The sequence below is a fragment of the Cuculus canorus genome, chromosome 1 (genome assembly GCF_017976375.1).
Source record: "Cuculus canorus isolate bCucCan1 chromosome 1, bCucCan1.pri, whole genome shotgun sequence".
In the NCBI taxonomy this organism is placed as follows: Eukaryota; Metazoa; Chordata; class Aves; order Cuculiformes; family Cuculidae; genus Cuculus; species Cuculus canorus.
Window position 1 is genome coordinate 163,786,672 of NC_071401.1, and position 21,647 is coordinate 163,808,318.

Here is a 21,647-nt window from a genome sequence, read left to right on the forward strand (position 1 = left end):
GTTCTCATATGTATACAATCACCCCTTACATCCCATTTAGAAGGCAGAACACTGGATCAAACTGAATTCCTACCTGTGAGCCAGGAAGCATATAGGCAACTTGGATCTCTGCTTCTGGGATTGCCAGTGCAATTTACACTCAATAAGGAATAGAGGGAGAAAAATGCAAAGCTAGCGTATGACATAGCTGCATTAATTACTGCATCTGCAGCGCAGTTTGCACTGTTTTTATCTTACAGCAGCCATGAAGCTCCATCTTTCATTCCTCATCTTCACTGTTAATCTGCACCTTTAGACTGAAAGGTGCCACATATTAGACAATTAATGTGACTAGACTGGAATGGACTGATGGGTCAGAGCTTCTCTCAGTGTCATTACAAACATCAAGAAGCCCGTTACCTTCGAAATCTGGTACTCATAGGAGCTAAGTACTGTGATGAAGCAAGAGAAAATTCTTGATTGAATGAAATCAAGTCAGAACAGCAAAGAGTGGGAAGCATTGTACTAGATGACCTTTTCCAACCACCACCACAACCACCACCCCACCCCCGTGAGACCAAATTTCTAAGGTCTATTGGGTAGTCCTATTAGCACCATTCTGATACTGGTTAAAACAAATTGTCATCTTTCAGTTTACACTGATGTACTCACAACAATTTATCTTTACTGTTTGTTTGGTAGCTCCAAATCTAAATAGATCTACATTGTATTTCCCTGCTTTGATTTCCACACACAGACTCCTATTGTAATCCTCTCTACTAAGTTACCAAACTTGCCATGGTGGACATGTAAGTGCTCTCAGGGGGACTGTAACGATGTGTAGGAAATACATTGGTGGTTATTGTTCATGTCCCTACTAGAATAGTTGGCAAGTAGGATGACAACAGGTATCCTGAGTCTTGTGGACATTCCTGTCTGTGTATATGACCCTTTAAAATTTTTGCATAGAACATTAGATTTCAAGGCCCTTTGCACCTCCAAGACAGAAAGTGTTAGGGTTAGAAAGAAATGGTAAACAGAACAACAACATGAATGATCACTTGTGACAGAGTTGGAATGCATTAAAGAAAAGAGAACCTAGTAGGCAGTAAGGCACCTATCAGAAAGCACTCAGTATTGTGTGTTATGAATGTGCATATTGCAGAACATCCCCTCCATAACTTTTTGCTTCCAGCCAGCATAATGTAACTTGCATTTGATTAAATATTTAATCTTTATGCTCTACAAGACTTTAGAATCTATGCAAATATTATGTTAAAATGTATTCATTTAAGAAGGTAACGGAAGAACCATGTTGTAATTTGTGTCAGTTCAGCTTTGCAATGAAGCAGGAATTCTTCTCTTAAGTAAAAACCCCATTTGCTTCAAGAAAAAAACCAAAATTGAATTGCTGTTTCACCTGTTTATATAACCTGTTTATATCACCTGCTATGATAACCTATATTTCATTGTTGACAGGTAGACTTAGTGCTTCTAAACTACAGTGAAAATCAACCTATATTTTAAATGTGAAGGAAGAAGGGAAATGGGGAAATTTACGTTGCATGCCAAATAGAATGCTAATCAGAACTACTTTAGTGTTAGAGAAATAAAATTAAGCTTCATCCCAGTCCTTAAATACTTCTCAGCAGTTCTTAGGGAGCCAAAACTATCAGACAGTCTTAACAACACATGCTGCTAACCACTTCATCTTTAGTAAGGTAAACTAGTGAGACTGCACCTCAAATATCATGTTCTGTTTTGGACATCTCGCTACAAGAAGGAAATTGAGGTGCTGGAGCACACCTAAAGAAGAGCAATGAAGTTGGCGAAGGGTATAGAGCATAAGTCTTATGAGGAGCAGCTGAAGAAACTGGAGCTGTTTAGTCTGGAGAAAAGGAGGTTGAGGGGAGGCTTTATCTCTCTCTCCAGCTAACTGAAAACAGGTTCCAGCAAGGTGGATGTTGGCCTCTTCTCCTAAGTAACAAGTGATAGGGTAAAAGGAAACGGCCTCAAATGGCATCAGGGGAGACTTACTTTGGATATTAGGAAACATTTCTGCACTGAAAAGGTTATCAAGTATTGGAACAGCCTGGCCAAGGCTGCCAGCGTGGTTGAATCACCACCACTGGAGGTATCTGAAAGACATACAGATTTGGTGCTTTTGGACATCGTTTAATGGTGGACTTGACAGCGTTAGGTTTATAGTTGGACTTGATGATCTTAAGGGTCTTTCCAACCTAAATGATTCCATGATTCTTATTTTATCTAGTTGGTTTATTCACATAAATATTTTTTTTTAGTTGAGTATGCTTTACCAATTTTTAATAATAACATGTTTTAAGTCTTTTTAGGTTTGGATCAAAAGTGTCAGACTAACAATGGTCCATCTGATTTCCTTTCGTTAAACTTAAGTTTTCATTTAATGTTGACAGCCACAGAGTACACAGCAGAGTCTGCTGATCCTTCTTCTTCTCTGCAGCCAAGTCTCTCTTATGGAAATAAGTTTGTTGTGCTAGTACGAATGAGCAGATGCTAAAATACTACTAGATTTGAGGAAGAACACAGTGTACATTTCCTGATCCAAGTGGAAAAGATAGACAAAACCAGGCTGTAATCAAATATATTCATAGCTGAATAGATGTATCCACAGCAATTCTGGTCTGGGGTAGAAATTAATGATATTGCTGTGCACACAAGTAACATATACAAACATACACAGGCTTCAAAAAAACCCTTCTATAGTTTAAGAAGAAACAGAACAGAGAATGAAGCAAAATGCTGCTGCTTTTGATTTTGAGTACTATTGAGGGTCTTCAGTTCAGTGATATCTGAAAAACTTGATATGACAGAAAAGCTGCCTTGCAGGAGCTGAGGAACAAAACTCCATAACTTTAAAGTTAGTGGGATTTTCTTTGTTATTTGATTTTAAATTATCGTGTTAAAGTAGAAAAGCAGATGGTTGGAGACAAAATGGTTCAGTTTCTTCCTGTTACATATTTTGTGGACAGTACATTAATAGAACAAGAATAGTTTAGACAAACTACTCATCTCATTGCTTTAATGTAATACACAACCAGGAAAGAATGATGAAGTTTGTCACTGAAATAGGACAATTTGCCTTCCCCTGACCATGCAGAACTGAAATTGTCAACAGTTGTGCAAATGTAGCTAATGTGCTTATTAAGACAGAGAGGAAAAAAATAAAACTTCATTTAGCCATCAAGCCTAAGAGATGCTACCTGCCTGTTTTCATCCCACTACCCCACACCCCCAAAGGGAGAATTTCTTGGAGATGGTCCACTTCAGCAAAAAAAGCTACCTGCTTTAGTAAGAATTGAACACGTTGTTCTTTCTACTCATTCACTGCAACCAGCAAGATATTCATTGATTCTTAAAATTTTCATGTATTAATGTAGGTTTGGAGGTAAAAGCACAGACTGATTTAATTTAAGAAAACATCTGACATAGCTGAGATTCTCATGAAGAGAATCAGAAGTCTCTTCAGACCTGCCTTGTGTACCAACAGGAAGGTAAACAATAAAAAATAAACCAAAAAACACACCTGCAGCCCACTGCCTTGTGCTACTGATCTTTTAAGAGCTATGTTTCAACAGCAAACACGCAACACTCTGAGGGAAAGCTTCGTTATTAGAACTCTAGACTTTAATGCAAGTCAACAGAAACATCTTCAACTGCCTTGTTTTACATGGCAAAAAAACCCAAACCCAAAGCCTTAAGAAAAATAATCTCAATGGCCTAAATGGTGAACTTTTAGAGTTAGTAGCCCATCACTTATCACGATGAGGAAGCACAAGAAAAAGGCTACCAAATCTGAGAGTTCTCTTCAACGTTTCTTTAGGCTGTTCTCACTGAACTTTTCACATCAGGTGGCATTGTTGCTGGAATTGTAGATTTGTATTTCTCTTCTTTTGTGTTTTTGAAGTTCAGCTTCCGTAACAAGATATTAGGTGTGCATCAACCTAAAACTTTCAGTGGCAGGAGGCAAGACAAGGTCAAAATACAAATCAAAGAGTGACTTACATAAACATTAGAATTTGCATTCCCCAATTTATGCTATATATGAGAGGAAAACTAACAGTGATTTATTTCTTTATAAGAAATACCATCCTAACTTCATCACTTAAAGATTTTATAGCTATAACCTCAACAGTAAAGAAAACTCCTTTCACCAAACTGCTACAAAGTGTTGTGCTGGTGGTACATTCAAGCGAATACAAATTTCTACAACAAATAGATAAAATAAAACTTAAAAAAATGACCAGAATTTAGGTTTAGAGTCTGCATATCTGGTTAATCAAGCTTTATACATTATTATAATTTGTTAATATTAGATTCTGGTAAGGATAAATTCAGATAATAATCAATACTGATCCTGAACATACACAGAAGTTTTAAACAGAAATGCTCTCCCTTTCATTTGCCCTCTACATTCTCTGTATTATCATCCAAAGAAACTTACTTCATGTAAAATTCTTACTGTAATAAAGCTAATTAATGGGGTTGTTTAACTTAACGATGATACAGAATATAATAAACAACCTCAGAGGGCATGGCATATGTGCAAAGATAATACAGCACAAAACTGTAGAATCTGCATCAGTTCCACAAGGATATTTAAGCGCTCATGGAATTGTTTCCAGAGAACTAGATACTGAATTGTTTTTCTAGAAAAACACTTGAAACTACATATCAGTAAGCAAAACCCCAAATCCTTCATTTTTTTCAGAAATTAAACAGTAGTATAAACATATGAATACAAGGCTTTAATATATTTATTTGATATTAAATATTAATACTAATTTGAAACATTAAAAGAGGTGGTATTAGGAAAAAATACATGCATTTCTACAAACCACTGGCAGCAGACAGCTGTCATTATCTGACTAAAATAAAGCATAAAATGAATATATTTTGTCCAGATTATAAGCAGGAAATTTAAGGTAACTGAGTAGGCCCCTTCTGAAGGAAACTGAAAATTAAAAGACAGACTAACTGATTTTGAAAATGACTACAAATTTAAGAGTGTGCAGGTATCCATACTGTTATTTTCAGAGGCAAGGCTAAAACCTGTTCTACAACAGAACAGGAAAAGAAATGGGCCCATCCTGATATTACTTTTCTTTTTCTAATGAAGTTCTTTTGTGTGTTGAAGAAAACAATATATTTACAAGTTCACTTCCACCAGCACGTAGCTTAGTGTCAGAATTAGACATGTTTAGACCACCACAATGGAGTGAAACAGCCCAAAGTAGCTACTTTGTCTAGTGGTTCTGAATAGAAACAATAATTCCTCAAGATTTTGAATCACAAGCTTTGCATAAAGAATGGCAAATTATGAGTATGATCAATAAAACATGCAAAAGGGGAGCTGAAATTTAGTTATGGGCAATTTCCCTTCCCCAGGGAAGGAGATAAGTTCTTTCCACAAGTTAGAAGGTCACCTATAAGGTTGACAGAACACAGACAGAGATTCCTTTTGACTTCACAAAAAAGACTAGAAGAAAAATAAGAGCTTTTAAAACACAATGTTCTGAATTTATACCTAAAAAATCATGCCTAAAAACTTCTAGTAAAAAATTAGAGTTACTATAGTTAAATCATCGTAAAGCACTGTTAAATTAATCTAAGCTAATGGAAACATCAGCACTGCCACAAGAAAGCAAATGAGAGATGAAGCAGAGAGAACATTAACGTGGGGAAGTACTGGGCAAAAATGTCTGAGATATTAACCACTGAGGCAGAAATATGACAGTGATACAACAGGACACCATTTCACCATCCAGTAGTTCACAAGGAACTCAACAGATCTCCAATAACATCTTCTTGCTTTCATGGCAACACCACTCCTGATATATTATTCAGACTTCAGTAACCAGTCCCATAGGAGCCAGCAGGGAAGCATAAGCTTGCTCTAAAAACCAAGATGAAAGCAGCTACAACCACTCTGCCACTCCCTGTTATTTCCTCTGCCACTTTTATGAAACCTGTTCAAGAAAAAATAACTTCAGGTACTGCAGAATCCCACTTTGAAACTCCTTTATCTGCAAGTGGATGGAGGGCAAAAACATCATGTTGACAATGGAAACCATCTGATTACAAGCTGTCTCCAAAGCAGTAGCTCAGGCTGGCCCAACTACCCCCCTGACACAAGGCAGGAGTCTGCAACCAGCCAGCCCACCCAAACCTCTCCCAGCACACAGCCGCATGGCTTTGTTTTCTGCTTGCCAGTTGGTTACAGCCTCTCTCCGTGACATCAAACCTACTTGGGTGCAGCTAGCTAGACCTGTGCTTCTTCACCTTCCAAGAACATCCAAACCAAGTGTTTGCTGGATGCAAGAAATCTGCTCAGTGTTTGATTACCTTTACAGTAAAAATAATAAAGAAAAAACACCTGCAATTTCAACACAAACCTGTTTCTAAAATTGGTTCTTTATCACCAACCACTTTTTAATTAATATTAGTTAATTAATACTTCATGACATTTTCAGATATTGCTTTCCGTATATAAAGAACCTTCTCTCAAACGAAAACATATCAAGACTTTTATCTGCACTGGAGCATATTTATCTATTATGTGCCAGAGGCACTTATTCTTTTTTTTAAAAAAAAAGAACATTCAGATATGTATAATTTAAAGAGACCTGGAGGTAATTGTGTCACACCACTGTTGATGTGGGCTGAAAGCAATAAAGCAATAGTCTGAGGATGAAAAGCGCACAATGAGGTTGAGATACAAATCAGTCACGTCAAATATCGCTCTGCTTATTTCTTCATTGTCAGTACTTCTTCTCGCAGTTTTAAAACTATTAAAATGTATCAAATCAGAAACTTTTTTACTCCCCCCAAAAGCCAAGATAATAATATGAAACTAATAAAATAACCAAACTATCAAAAATTATTTCATTTCCAAAATCCCTCCTTCTAAACTAAACATTTTTCTGTCACATTCTCATCGCACAAACAAACAACACGAGGCTGAACACATCATGAAGCTATGGCTTCTATTTATACATAGGCCCGTGGGATTTGCTTTAAGCACACGTGAAGTACAATGAAAGGCAGGAACAGAGTTTGTTTTGTGTGACTTAGACTCTACTGCTTCCCTGTTCCCACACTGTGTCAAAAACGTGCTCTAAAGAGAAGAGCCTTATTTTATTAATATTGATACATAATTTATAACAGAGGGGGAAAAAAAAGGAGCAGAACAGAGAAACATTTGCATGCAGAGTACCCTCATAACACAGTAATAAATTCAGGGCCCGACAAACAAACTGGTTACAAAACAACCCAGAAAGAACCACTGATCCACAAATGAACCATTCTGCTTTTATTACTTTTGTTTTGTGATGGCTTAAATTGTGCCTTTATGTATCAGTGTGACTTCTTTCCAGTTCTCTCGCTACTTTTACCGTGGTGTCCCATGTCCCCACCCACCACAGGCCTTTCTCACAGCCGTTCCAGTTCACAGCACAAAAACTGAATGTTTGATTTTGTGCCAAGAATTATTACTGATGGACCTCGCTTTTGTAAAATCTCTCTTTTTGCAAAAACCTTTACACAGCCTTCTAGAACAACCCACACAATTTTTTTATGCAGAATTTTAGTATTCACATTTTTTTTTTATTTTAAGCAGATGAAGAAATATAACACAACCTTTGGAAAAAGGTTCAGATTCGTTTTCCTACCCACAATGTATCATCATAAACAATCAAAGAAACAGGAAACACCTTTCCTGATTTTCACTCATACAGTTGCTAAGATACACCGCACTTTATTATTACACATGATTTTATATGAAATTACTTTCAACAGAATATTTGTATTACAGCAGGTTTTTCCATTACATTAAAAATTGACTAAATTTATTTCATTCACATGCAGCCTAACTCTCTCATTCTAAATACAAACAAAACCCAATTTTTTAAATTTTTTTTCATGAACACGCAATGTTCATGGGCATTCTAAATTTCAGGTGACTTCATCTGATTTCCCTAACTTTTTATCTTTTGGAATGTCACGGAATCCCCTCTACAATTAGGGTTTCTAATGAAAAAACTCATATTTCTTACCATATTACATATTTCACCACCAGCTGCACTCTTCATTTGTTACTTCAAAACAGATGTCCCTTTTCAACTATAATCTTTATCTTTTTACTTTTAGTACTTGAGAATGCATGATGTCATTTTCCATCCTTTCCTTGTTAAATAAACTATTCTGCAAAAAGCCTTTCTTACCTATATAGCCAGTTTACAACTTCATTTGGCATAACTTCATATTATTACATCCTCCTCCGACTTTCACAATAAGTGTTTAACTGCAATGCAAATTTTTATGGAAAAAAAAATTTGAAAAAGGCTTTTCAACAAGAAGCACTTTATCTTAAAAGAAGAGTAATCTACCAAACTCTACAATTTTTCTGACTATCTTAGGTGGCGCAGTGCCCTTGGCCACTCAGATCTCAGACTTGTAGTGATAGGACTAGAGGCACTGGGTATAAATTGGAGATGGGAAGATTAAACTAGACATAAGGAAGAATTTCTTCACCACGAGAGTGGTGAGGCACTGGCACATGTTGCCCAGGGAAGTTGCGGATGCCCCATCCCTGGAGGTGTTCAGGGTTGGATGGAGCCTTGGGCACCGTGATCTAGTGGGACGTGTCCCTGCCTATGGCAGGGGGGTTGGAACTAGATGATCTTTAAGGTCCTTTCCAACCCAAACTATTCTATGATTCTATGATAAGACATATGTGCTTTGGGGAAAAGTTCCATAGTGCTGTTATCTTGGTTGCAAGTTGTGGTGGGGCTGGGGTAGTCAGGAATTCCCTGGCCACACCTAGGCCACGTGCTGCCTGAATTATATTCCAGAATATCTCACCACAAATCATGGCCAGAACAGGAAATACTGAGCAAAGCCAATCATGTCACAATTCTATAAGTAGCGATACAAAGGCCCTTTTAGCTCTCCAGGACTACAGCAGCCTATGTGACCTAGTATCCCCCCTGAGATGCGATATCTCTCAGGCTAAGTTGCACGAGGACTGAAAGATCATACATCGATGATTTTGCAAGGTCTCAAAGGCCTGATTTCTGGAGGTTTGATGACCATCCATTGACAAATGCCAGCACATAAAAGTAAGTAAGTCATGAAAGTCAGGAAAGGTATATTTTAATCATAGAACAACCTCTATGCCTGTGTGCAATTTGATTTAGAACCGTCTGTTTTTTTGTGTCTCTGTGTGTCTGTGATTTGATTTAACCTCCGTTTGTGTGTATGTGCAATTTAATTAAGGAAACCCTGCTGTAAGTCTTGGGTGAACCTTGCCATTCTTGAATCTTTAACTATCTCCCTGTTTTGATTGTAACAAATTCCATTGAATTGCTCTGTTAAATTGGCTGACAATTAAGTGCTGTTAAGAATTACACTACCTAATCTTGTGATCTATCTCAAAAATATTAACAAATCCTAAATTGCTGCTAGACCAAATCAGTGTAAAAAATCATGTTCATGTCACTGTCTCACCAATGATGTTTTATCATCACTGACTGTACTCAAAGACTCTTACCTCATGTCCAAATTTGCCTTACCTGAACTTGTAGGTCTGGCTAGCAGACTAGTGAGACCATTAGAAAGCAGAAATGTTCTTTGTTCTTACAGATTAAGGTTAATCTCAATTTATCCAAGATACAATATTTTGCCATTTAAAATAACCTTTTAGCATCTAAAATACAGCTAATCTCAAAAAGTTTGAAAACGGGAAGTAGCTCATTAACAGGCCACCAATTTTGAAAAAAAATAAAAATAAAAAATTCTCAAAATATTTTCAACACATTCTGGATCAGTGTGGTACTGCATCTGACCTAGTGCTGTACTAAAGATGCCATTTCAAGATTTTGTTATCCTGCCTTTGATGACCACATCTAGCCTTTAAGAAGCTGGTAATGTGTTTCATAAGTTAGACTACCAGTTCACATTCTACAACCCTCAACTAACAGTTACTGGACGTCTAAGTCTATACTTCAAAAGCTTTTAGAAAAACATATTGCTTCACCAGAGCTCTACAATCATAACAGTCCAGTTAGAGTGTTTCTGTGATAATGGTACACAGATATCGCGCAAAGTACGCAATACTGCCAATTGCATACTCCCAATATAGTGTTCTCCCTCTAAGACCAGTTAATTAGAGATGAGCTAAATTGTTTTTCATTTTTTTTCTTTTTAGTTGATCCCATTTCATGTACAAGCCCATAAAATCAGGAAATGAAATTCAGATGATATTACTTTCCAAAGTTAGTATTACTTCCCATGCAACTGCATTCAGTTAATAAGGCTGGTCACAGGATATGTGACCTAGAGTACAAGCCAAGTCATGATTACAGATTAGAAAGGACCAACTTTGTTTTGAAGTAAATACACTCAGAAGAAAGATAGTGCAAAATTACATATATTTGCATAACTCTGCCTAGAGGAGATGAACAACCAGCATAATGTGCTGTGCTCTTTCCATGACCTCTCTTATATGCAATTCAGCATGAGTTTTGAGCAGCCTGAGAAGGCAAAAAATACATGCCTTCATGTAAGACCAATTATACTCAGTTGGCCAGCCTGTAGGCAATAAAAATAACATATGGTACTCTAGAGACCTACATTTTATAGTAGGTTTGTATTTCTTAGCATTAAAACAATGAAGAAAATTCATAGGTTTTTAATTTTCCCTCAAACAGATAACAACTAGATGCGAATCAAGGTTTCTTTTCCAAGAACTTGCAGCAGTATAGGCTGTTGGCTGCAGAGACTTGCAGCTGCTAGGCACTTTTAGCTAATTACCAGCACAGTGAGGAGTATTTAACTGAAGTCAGTGGACGTGAAAGTTGAAGTACGGAGGAAGGCTGGAGGGTTGGATAACAAGTCTAGTTGTGCTTTACATATAGTACATATGAACCTTAACCTCTAAAAGGAATTAAAGACAGTTAGGCAAAAGATACCTTTAAAGATCTGGGCCATTTTATTAAAGCCAGTGAAACTAATAGCGATGCTACAGATGCCCCAAAGAATGAGGGCAATCTGTCCCACCAGGAAACAAAGTTGCCCTACTGATTTATGCCCATCTGACTGCTGTTATGTGGAGCAGCAATGACTGTATGAGCCTGCTAACTAGGTTATTCACCCAGCCTCTCAAGTGATTTAACCTATACCTGTTTTCCAAATTTATATTTGGAAGCTGACAATGAATGGGGTATGAACAATCTACTGTTTAAAAGCATCTTTAACAGAATGAATTTAACAATCTCCTTGAAGTTATTCAGAATTATACAACTATTAAAATGCATATTACAATTTAATAGCATCCTGTAACTTTGCAACTTAAATTAACCAGACAATCTTCACAAATATAATCACTGAGCTCTTAATGAAATTTTTTATCAATTTCCAGAAGTGACACTTTTATAATTAGGGCTGTCACATTAAGACTATCCTACCAACCTAAAATGCTTTGAAAGGAAAGGCAGTCATTTCAAAGTCTTAAAAGTATGCATTAACTACCAATTATAGGGACAATAATACTGTATTTTTCCTTATTATTTTCTCCTTCCTTATTAAATGAAGTGCCCTTTTTTCGACATGTTAGACAACCACTAAACTCCTGACGTAAGAGACTATAAAAATCATACACCAAAGCACATTATATCCCTTCAGTCAAGTAGTTACATGAAGTATCTCTGCTATAATAAAAGGAACACCTCCAGATCATTAAGCTCTAAAACTCTAGATAAGATCATCTGTGACCAATTTCACTATTATACTAATGACTAGCTTATATCTCATCTGAAGGAATTTCAAGACTCATTTTAGTTTAGAAGTATTTTTATTTTAAAATCTCAATGAGAATTGTCATCTCCAACAAATCTCAGTTATAAACTAATTGGGTAGTGATAACAAATCACACTAATTTATACTGGTTTGTCACTCAGGCATATCTAATTATCCTCATCATCTTCTTGCTAGCAGAGTTTATAAAGGCAGTAAAATTGTTTTTACATTTCTGGTGACAGCACTTAAGTTTTCTTAAACTTCTAAGAATGTTACCTATCTGCAATTCCCAAGACCACTTCTTTTTTTCAAAAGAACATTGCCTAACCAGCTATTTGAAGCCTGCTAAAGACACATGGATTGAACAGAAGGCCTTACCACTTGCTCCAGCTCTATGATTCTATGAAAATAATAGCTTTTGAATATAACTATCAGTGTAAAAACTGGATTGGAAAATTCCTTCTTAATTATGTATTTTAAACTTGGGGATAAATACACACAAAAGAAAGTAATCACAAAGCATGAGCCATTAATATATGCAAAATAAAAAGCTTTCCACATTTCACAATGTATTTGTAATCTTTCATAGCCCAATGTAGTGGAATCTTACTGTTTCATAAACTCGTCAGACCATAGTACTGTCAACTCCACCCTGGAAAAATACACTGAAGATTTCTTTCTGTGAATTACATCATACAAGTTATAGATTTTCTTTTCTTAAAGGTTAAAATGGTAGCACTTGTAGATTTTTTGCTTTCTCTTGAAAGCTCAATAAACTGGGACCTCAAGGGCACCATCAGCACTGACTGTTCCTGACTGCTCTTCGTGGACTCCCCTCACCTGCCCACACTCCGGGACCCCACATCAGCCACCCTGGGCTATTATCTCCTGCCTACCCACAGACCCGCATCCCTGCCTGTCCTTGTCCCCAGGGAGGTGCCCAATGCCTGGGGCTGGGTCTGACCTGATGCCCCTAGCTGGGGCTGCGACAAGCCCTGGTGCCTGGCCTTGCATGCCTCAACGGACCCTGGGATCTCAGGCAGCCTCCAGCTCTTTTAAGACCCTGACACAACATGCCTATAGGATAGAACCATTCACAGCATTATTTAATTCTGATTTTTTTTTAAATCATAAAGCCATAAAAATCTACAGCACATACACCACACAAACACATTAAATATGAAGACTGTTAATACTTACAGTAAAGAAGGTATTACATAAATGCCACAACTTTGAAAGCTCATCTTATATTTTTAACTGAAACATCATAGAAATCTGGCAGATTGTGTATCAGTAATATGAATTTGTATGTTAAATTCATCCATTTTATAACAATTCAAATCATTTTCCCCACAGAGTTTTACATCAAGCAATGCTGCTAAAGCTTTGCTTTTTATTACAGTTATTCGATTATTTCAGCATATCATACCTGTGGCTCTTTTTTATTGCTTTAAGGCAGCTAGAAGTTTTACACACCTAAACTTCTAAGTAAGCAATGCTCAGAAAAGACAGCAAACAGTTCCCTTTTTAAAAAAAAACTATAGTCCAAAACTAAGCAGAATATTAATAAACACCTAAATGGAACAGATAGAAGATGCAAAAAAAGATTTTTTGCAAAAAAGTCTTCAATGCAGGCAGCGCTTTTCTGAGAAAACCTGATGGAATGAAGAAAACCTGGAGACTATCCACCCATACCAGAACCCTACATGTGCAAATTTATTCAGCATTATCGGAGACATGAATGGCAACAGTGATTGAATCAGTATTAATATGAAGTAGGAATTACACGCTGTATAAATTTTCCTGTGGCTATACAGATGGATTTAAGATGTGTGTTAATTTATAAACTGAAATTATTTCATTAATAAAATATACATAGCTCTATTACTTGAGTCACTGATGCACACGTGTTAATATTTACTGCAAAACTGAATGTTCCAAACTGTATTGTACATCTTTCAAAATTCTCAGCTGTGCAATGAACCAAATAATGAAGCAACTGAATACAAACCTTACTTTCATAGCTATCTCTCAAACAGTTTCTACAATCTAAAAACTAGCGTGCTTATTTGCCTGTAGCACAAACTGGAAGTTTCAGCTTCACTTAGCATCACCCACAACTGGCATTAGACCTTCCTGGTCTTGCACAGGTAATCTTTCTCTATTTGTTAACACCAATTTGCTCCCCACCTCCCCTTTCAAAAATAACTTTTAAGCTTTATTATGACAGTGATTTTGTAAAACTTTGCGCCTATGTTTGAATATGAAAAGGTATTTAAATCTGACATGAAAATGCCCACATACTCTATTTCAAAATCTAGCTCAAAGTTTTATTTAAAATACTTTTTTAGCCTAGTTTCGCAGTACATGCAGAAAGCACACTACTCTTCTCTTTGGAAGACTACTGTATACCTTAATAGAGCTCAATATTAAGAATCTAGAACAATGTACATCTTGGTGTATGGAGAGATTGTTTTCTTGAGTGGCAGAGGAAGAAAGTAACCAGTTAGATCAAAGCCTGGACCACACCCGAGAGATATTAAACAGGTAAAGAAACAGAAAGGACACTATTTTGGCAATTTGATGAACTGCAAATCTAAGTGACTGGCCTATGGTTTTATAGGGCATCAGAGGCAGACCTAAGTAGTCCTGAGCTTTTGTAAATCACAGTCCACTATCTTGTTTCACAAGATTCATTTTCTTGCTGTGCACTCCTGTCCCAAGTACAGACTCCCAAACATACAGTCCCACGTTTTTTTATATTCAAACTACTTCTGCAGACTGAATTAATAGAAGTAAATGTGAATACTGCCATCCCTCACTGCTTTATTCAAATTGCTAAGTAGGTAGTCAGAAGCATAAAGCTACATTATCTGTAACTTACCAGAAAGAATTGTATGTGTGCTTTTATCCGGTAAGCCCAAGCTATACCTTCCAAAGCAGGCAGCTCTTTCAAAATACAACAACTCTTACTTCTGATTAAAGAACAACTGTGTTTTCCAATTACATACCCGTCCTGATACAATCACTTTAAAAATCAGTATAATTTAAAAACTAAGTAGAAATGGTGTGATGATAGCCAATATTCTGATTACTCAACTAATACATGAGATATACAGGCTTTGGGGTATTTAAGACCTTTTTCCTTTTTAAAAAAACTCACTGTGTCACTGTCTGCAGTGTTACTTTTCAGGAGACAGGAGAGTTAGTTTAGAACAAGAAAAGCATATCTGCAATCTACAAAGGCAATCTGTTCTTCACTGACTGAATGCAGTTGTTAAGATGACCCTCAATTTTCCTCCAATGTTTCTAGCAGCTGAGTGACCCTGAACAAAGAAAGTAAGAAGTTATTTACATTGGGTTGTCTCCTCACTCCCTGATGCAATTGCTCCTCAGTCCTACTTGTAGAAATGCAGATTAACTTTTTCAGAATGTTTTTAAATTTTTTAATGAAAGTAGGCATGCAAGTGACATCTGTCTGTCTGAGATAGGAAAAAAAATACACGTTCCTCATTATTTCAGAGCAGATAGTTTCATATTAAGGAAAAGAGCCTTCTTCTATAGGGCACAGATAGATAAATGAAGAATTGGGTTGTTTCAGGGACATCCCCACCAGCAAATTGGTCGCAGTACTTAAAAAGAAAAAATTACATACACCGCTCTGTAGAAATATCACATTTTAATTTTCATAACATTTTACTCTGGTATAGAACATTGAAAAATTATGAGACATTGTTAAATTAAACTTCATGTTATATTTTGAGATGTAAATTGGCAACTTGCTTAATTAGTTGAAACTAAACTCTACAAAAATGCCATAAGGCAAAAATTTAGAGAACATCTTATGCGTTATTCCCAACGTACTCCAACCACTTTGCTGAAACTGCAAAACTTTCAGCTACAGTCTTTTCTCCTTCCTTCTTTTTCATGTGCTCAGTAACGCTGAGTATCTCGTAATTACTAAATGAGAAATGTTCTCAGTTGCTGCTATGCCCAAAATGTGACAGGAGCTTCATGAGGTATTACTTTAGTTCACTAAACTGCAGACTTACAGGAAATGGTAAAATAACCTTCAAAAGATCTCTAGCCAGAGCTTAATAAGGAATCGTCCTATGCAGTTGCAGAAGGTCATGAAGGCCAATTGTTATTCCAAATAGAATATCAGATTTCCAAGCTTCAATGTTTGAATACGACATGGTAGTTGTAGAAGAGCCTTCCCATCACAATTTGACTCAAACCCAAAGCAACTAATGTAAAATGCATTGCATTAATTACTTTTGGAGACAAAGGGTTAGGAGACTAGATAGGTGAGATGGTAGAGGGCAGAGAAAGCTCCTTAAACGATCCATTGGCAGATTCTTAAATAAACCAAGTGCAAAATACCTAACTACTGGAAATTTAGATGGGCATATAGGCTTAGTTCAAGTAAAAAAAGCAAGAGAGGAAACATTTGTTTTTAAAACAAAGAACAACATCTAATTAAATAGAATCACATCCTCTCCCTATTTCTAAATACTTTGCTTTTAAGAAAAGGTAGAATGACCAAGATAAACCATACGGTAATACTTTGTCTTCTTTTTCTCTCACACCATGAACAGAGCAATTGACGCTACCACTGAATAATGCTAAGGAAAGCCGAAGTTGACATATTTGACCCTGAAATGTTTTTGATGAAGAAACGTAACAAGAAAAGTAATTATAGTGGAAGGCAAAATAACCACCATTTGTTGTTTTACTAAAACATAAGAGAAATAGACAGCAGTTTTTACACCGTCATGAAATCATCATCTATTTTATGTTTCATTTACAAAAAAAACAGCATAAACCTTACTGTAGGTCTCTAATATTTATTTAATATTATTTGTTTTGACAGATGATTGACTGTCCTAACAAATTGACTATCACAGTATAATTGGGGATTTTTAGAATTTACATACGGTAAAAAATGCAGTAGACCAACAATAATTAAAAAAAAAAAAATCCATAATCTGATCCTAACCGGGGGAAAAAAAAAACAAATCTAAAGGATGAGATATACTCAGGAAATGATGACTTGGAGCAGATTCTTGAGTACACTATAGAAATGTTATATTATAGAAAATAAGTTCACCGCTCTACCTGACCCTTAACTTCTATCCATAGATGGACAGAATCCTCATGGATTCCTGGGGATCACATGAAAGATACACATTCAACAGTACAAACAAACCTGTTTTCTTCAGAGAGAACAGGTAAACTCCTCAGACTTCAGTGAGATCTAAATTATGTGTTCTTTTGAAAAAGTCATATCCGTAACATAATTTTATGGTTTTGAGCAAATACTTTTTAGGATGAGCAAGTACTAATTAATATAGAAGACAGACCAGATAAGACACAAAAGCTGATTCTTAAATATTCTGCATTTTCTTTGCTTTTAATAGAGGAATTATTAAGGAAGGAATATGTGTTTTCAAGAAGCTACATTTTTGCTTTGTAGTTTTGCCTTGATGTGTTAATCTTGGATGATGTGTGCACCTCTGCCGTCCACTTTCAAGGACATGAGCAAGGAGTATCATATCAGAGTTAAGCTTTATAAAATTGCTTTATTTTTTCCAGTTCTTCCTCATCACAGAACAGAATAGACTATTTTGGTTAGAAGGGACCTACAGCAATCTAGTCCAACTGCCGGACCACTTCAGGTCTAGCCAGGTTAAAACGCATTATTAAAGCCATTGTCCAAATGCCTCTTAAACACTAACAGGAATGACTACAGCTGTCACAACTATCACTGTTACAATAACTAAAAGAAAACGCCTATATATGACTATAGCTGTTATGAAAACTATGGTGTCTACAATTTTCATGGCAACAACTTCATTTATAAGGACTCTGATAACCATCTCTGCTCTATTCCACTGACCAGCACCATTGTGTTTTTATCTCATATTCAGCAATGTATCTTTATAAGCATTCAGATAATGAGCCATCAATAGTTAATGCAGCAGTTGATGTGCTTGGTTCAAGCGAAAATAATTGATAGCAGCGTTTATGAAGCAGACATAAGTGTGAAATGAGAGTACATGGTCTTGTACACAGCTTCAGGAATTCACCACATGCTCCTCCTCTTCTGAATATTTATTTCTGCCTTTTTTCTTGTATCCTAGCTTTTTCTTCTGCTGGACTGTCACATCAGTCTTCAGTTATTGAGTATTTATTACAAAGTCCACAGCTTTTAGGAGAAAATTTTTCTGCTTATAAGTATTTGTAATGGGCTGCTGAATACACAGAACTTCACAAGAGCAAGGAAATAAACTTATACTAGAAAAGAATTCAAGTAATTACTTGTATGTACAATTATACCTATGATTATTCTCTGTTGGCAATATGCTGACAGTTAGGAAAAAAAGACAGTATAGAGAGGAGCCAGCTAAGGCATTGTGCTACTTAAACCACTAATACAGACAGTCTGCGTTTTGACAGATATTAGTTAGGAGTCATCACCCATAATAAAATTGGCATTTAATAATATGCAAACAACTTTTATTTTCTTTTATGTACAAAAAGAACAGCCATCTATGAATGTTTAGTAAGTAACTGAGGAAGGTAATTCTTAAACCTTTCCTAAATGTTTCTATGGTTGGCACAACTATTTTAGCATTGTGTCTACTTGAACTATTGTAACTTAGTAAGGCCAAGTTTCTTTGGATTCCAGATGCCCTCTCCATCATACATTTAAATTTCACAACAAAATGTACTTACTTCTATATTTATTTTGTTAGAATTAATTTGTTATGTTTAATAGCTACTCTTTTCCATGCATAGCAATATGATTCTCTTAATACTCATATCTTGAGATAAATAGCTGAGATAACTAGCAAAAAAAAAAAAAGCATGATTCCTACTTTTGAAAATGTTTATGTCAGATTTAGTAATCTGAACTGATTTTGGGAGTCATAAAAACTTGCTACGTTGCAGTGACTTTAGTGGGAACTGCATGGTTTCAGAACACCTGAAAATGAAGACACTTTTATTTAGTAACCTGAAGAACTGTTCTCTAAGACAGTGGAATTCTCCCAGAGATAGCAACAGACACTGGATTAAGCTTTCATTTTCATACATGAGTGCTGAGTGCCTCACTGGACTTCTGAGACTGAAAACTTGGAACTTCCACCTCAGACACACAGGCTAGGATCTCCATTTCACTTCCTGGAATTCTTTTTAAATTAATCTGTGGAATTGTGAGAAAAAATGTTTTATCTTGCAATATAAATAAAATTTATGGAGACCATACAAAATGCCTTCGTACAAGAGAAGTACTTAAAGAAGTACTGATTACTCATTCAAATATAAACCATGCATTGGTACTCTATCTTATTCAGCATAGACAGAAAGAAAGAAAGTATGGAGAAAAGCCACCATTCCACCTTCATCACAAGAAAAAGAGCTATTTTAAGAACAATATTGAGTCAAACTATTATTTCTACCCAAACAGTGAAAACCTGAAATTGCTTAGCAAGCATCCAATCTTACACAAACAAAATCTGCTTTCAAATATTTGAAAATGTGTTGGTTTTGTTCTGGTAGGCTACCTTGGTTTTGTATCTATGTCACTATTTTCAATCTATGCACTATATACACATACATTTAAACAGAGAATACAACCTCAGAATAAGGTCCTACTTACTCTTCCTAGACTTTTCTTGTCCCTGGCAGTAAAACATTTATTGTTCATCAATACTGGAAGAAACTGCAAGGCTATCAACCAAATTCTCTAATCACAATCCTATTAAAACTTAATATTGATCAAATTATATAAACTGGTTCAATAAAACAAGGTCATTACATTTCCCTCTTTGGATTTTCCCTTCTATTGTGTCTCCACTAAGTATTTCTAAATAAATGGTATTTTATTAGATTAAATAAAACTTTAATGATTACCAATATATTTACATTACTGATTTTATTACTTAATTTTTGTAGCTAAGACTTACTGTTTAGCCAAAATCTATGTACACTAGGGAATGTCAAAGGATTCTTTCTAGCGTTGCAGTTCCCCACACCAAAACATTCTGCTACCTATATTCACAATTAACAGATTTTAAAATAGTGCTTATGAGACTATTTATTGGGAAAAAAATGGGTTTGCGAGATCTTGAAGAATTTATACTTAATTAGAACTACACATTTACATGTCAGAGAGAGTCACTGGAATTGCAATGCACTCAAAGTTGCTGGAACTGAAAAAAATGAAATAAAAATCGATCAAGAAACTGGAGCCATTTTCTCTCCACATTCCTTATCAAGACCAAAAATTAAGTGTAACTTTAATTCTTTAGTACTGGATGTCTCCCTGTCTATTATAAAGATTCATAGTAAAGATACTTCCAATAAAATTCTGAAGAGGTTAGTAGAGAAACAGGCAAGTCAATTTTTATATCATATATGTAATATTAAAAGGTCTTTCATAAACTTGAAATTTTTTATTAAATATTTTTAAAAATGAAAATAATACATTTGCTTTCTAGGTATTATTAACAGAGAAGTTTATTATTGCTGCACAGTTTCTCAGAGGAGGATGCTGTCTCAGATGGACTAGACAACCTTTAAAGGTCTTTCCAACCTAAACTATCATGTGATTCTAATGAAGTATTCATTAATCTACTTCATAGATTACTATGAAGTATTTCATTACTATGAAGTATTTCAGTAACACCCTCATACTAGGCCTGGAGAACTAGCCCTGCATTGCAGGGTGTTTGGACCACTTGAGTTCTGGCAGTTCCTCTCACTATAAATTATTCTACAATCTCTACTAAAGAATAGCATATTTGCCTGCTGTAGTTTTAAAAGGTCCATTTTTTAATATAGGTGTTTTATATCCATGCACAGAAGACTTCACCTCATGTAAGCTTCGCTATGTAATAGTTAACCACCGAAGCTAGATATTAAGGCTCTTTCTGTAGTCACAAGAAAGAAACAAAACAAAACCAGAGCATTTCCAGGTTCACCTTACCGATCTTACAGAATGAACCGCCCTTTCTGAAGGGCCAAATTTGCCCATTTCTTTATAGAGACATTCCATATAATTAAGACTGAATGCTGAACTTTTATATAGCTTTTTTAGTCAGGATTAATTGTACTATAAGAGACATAACATAGATGCAGACTCCTAGATGCAGCAGAACATGAAAAGTTATAGCCATTATAAAAGAAAAAAAAAAAAACAAAAAACCAAAAACCTGCTACCATAAACTCTCAGTGAACTCAGGACTTACGTCTTCTTTACAAAAATCCAGCAACTCCCCAGTAAAGGAGATCAAAACACACGAAGGGAAGATTTGGTAAATGAAGAATTAGCTATTTTACATATTCGTTAAGGCAATAAAAACTATGTACCAATATCTTTTACAAACTTGAAAATATCAGCATGACTACAGCAATGTCAATAATAGTATGAAATTTCCACCACCTATGAATTTGCTATAAACCCAATCTTTTTTATTCAAGGACTGAAAAAAATCAATGTAATACTGTAAATATCAAAATTATCATAGGCTTGTCAGCCTTGCAACAGCATTTCTCTAAGCTCAAGTGTAAAGCTCAAGTGTATTATTCAAATAATTTTAGAAAAAATAATATTTTTATTAAAATTATATAAATATTCACATTGAAAACCAAACCACGGCATTTGAAAACTTAATTTGTAATTTATTTTCTCATAATAATCTGCAATATAATACTGTTAATAGTCCAGATTCATACTGAAAGTAACTGATTCATCAGAGTGGAAAGTTCTTACACATTTTCATCAGTCTTTCAAAAATGAGCCCAGTGATGTCCTGCTAAATTCCCAG

General features: G+C 35.6%; 1 protein-coding gene across 7 annotated transcripts in view; it reads right to left on the reverse strand.

The window, feature by feature from the left end:
* PPFIA2 (PTPRF interacting protein alpha 2) overlaps nt 1–21,647 on the reverse strand; it is a 321,457-nt gene that overhangs the window by 283,805 nt on the left and 16,005 nt on the right. The window lies entirely within an intron of this gene.